Source organism: Silene latifolia, chromosome Y (assembly GCF_048544455.1).
Source record: "Silene latifolia isolate original U9 population chromosome Y, ASM4854445v1, whole genome shotgun sequence".
NCBI classification, from domain to species: Eukaryota; Viridiplantae; Streptophyta; class Magnoliopsida; order Caryophyllales; family Caryophyllaceae; genus Silene; species Silene latifolia.
In genome coordinates, this window is record NC_133538.1 from 482,037,882 (window position 1) to 482,039,523 (window position 1,642).

At 38.6% G+C, this 1,642-nt stretch overlaps 1 non-coding gene across 1 annotated transcript; it reads right to left on the reverse strand.

Moving 5' to 3' along the window:
* Positions 1-793: 793 nt before the first annotated feature.
* LOC141635526 (small nucleolar RNA R71) lies at positions 794-900 on the reverse strand. The gene has a single exon (XR_012540208.1). It is a non-coding gene; the product is annotated as a small nucleolar RNA R71 (small nucleolar RNA).
* Between the last annotated feature and the right edge of the window lie 742 nt (positions 901-1,642).

Consider the following 1,642-nt stretch of genomic DNA (forward strand, 5'->3'; position numbering starts at 1 on the left):
AGAGTAGTTTTTTAAGATTATAAATAGTGTTTTATAGGGAGAATTGACGACATTCCGAACCCTCGTCAAAATGGTGCTGTTACCGGGGACAATGTTCAATTGAGTTGTTATTTATTGTTTTTAGATGTGTCTTTCTTAACCTTAGGGAAGTAAAACTTCTCAAGGTAGTTTTAATTGTTTTCTAGTTGTTTGATTTTTGCATGTCTAGGAGATCCCAAGGCGAATCTTTGCCTATTGATCCCGAGATTGAAAGAAATTTGACAAACATTAGAAGAGTTGTTAGAGGAACTTCAACAATTGTGGGTATTGGATAACTTGCAGACATTGGTATTGTCCAATCGGATAGTGTTGATTTGACCAACCCTTTTGCAATACAAGGAGAGGAAAACCCAATTCAAAACCAACCACAAAACCAACCTACAATGCCGAAATTTTCATCTCATTCCGTACAACCGGAGGAGAACCTACCTAATGGTACTCCAACACCACACAACTTAACCGGTAATTTCATTGCCAAATCCGCATTCATACAATTAGTTGAGAGAAGTCAATTTGGAGGGATGCCTAGTGAGGACCCTAATCTACACATGGAGACTTTTTGTGACTATTGTGATGCCATTTCCCAAACGGGGGAAACTGAAGAAAAAATTGGATGGTATTGTTTCCTTTTTCCTTTATCGGAACCGCAAAACAATGGTTAAAAAACCTACACAAAGCCACTCTAGGTATTGATTCATGGAAAAAGTTAGCACTTGCTTTCTACAAGAAGTTCTACCCTCCGGAGAAGACCAACAAGTTAAGAGCCCAAATCATCGGGTTTAAGCAAAGGGATGAAGAGTCTTTATATGAGGCATGGGAAAGATTCAAGGACACCTGTCGCTCTTGTCCTCATCATGGACTAAGTGAATGGTTCCTAGTCTAACAATTTTGGAATGGATTGTATGAAGATGCAAGGAATGTGCTTAATATGGGTTCTAATGGAACATTATACGAGGCATGGGAAAGCTTCAAGAACACATGTCGCTCTTGTCCTCATCATGGACTAAGTGAATGGTTCCTAGTCCAACAATTTTGGAATGGATTGTATGAAGATGCAAGGAATGTACTCAACATGGGTTCTAATGGAATATTTATCGAGGTTGATGACAATCAAAATTGGGCAAAGATAGAGGAGATTGCGGTTCATATATTTAATATAATAGGCCAAGAAAAGCTACTAGGGGAGGGAGACATGAAGTTGATTTCATCACAAAATTGAGTGCCGATTTGGGTGCCCAACTAAGCTCCCATATTGACACAATGAACATGAAATTTGAGAAGGCCCTAGCCAAAATGAATGAGGCCTCTCAATCTGTTAGAATATGTGTCCTCCGACAATAATGCGTTCACAACTGTTGATCATGATGATCACATGTTTAAATCTCATTTTTAAGAATACACGTGGGATGTAATATTTTACAGTCAACTGGTCCACACATATCGGTAATGATTGGCTTACAAGAGTTTGACATTACTGTCGTGCGACGGTGGTGATCAGTTGATCCCCTTAGGTCATACCTAAAGGGTGACATTCTTAATTCATTATTTAATTGATCGTATGTCGATACGGGTTAATTAAATTGCTTAAAATTGACGGACGATT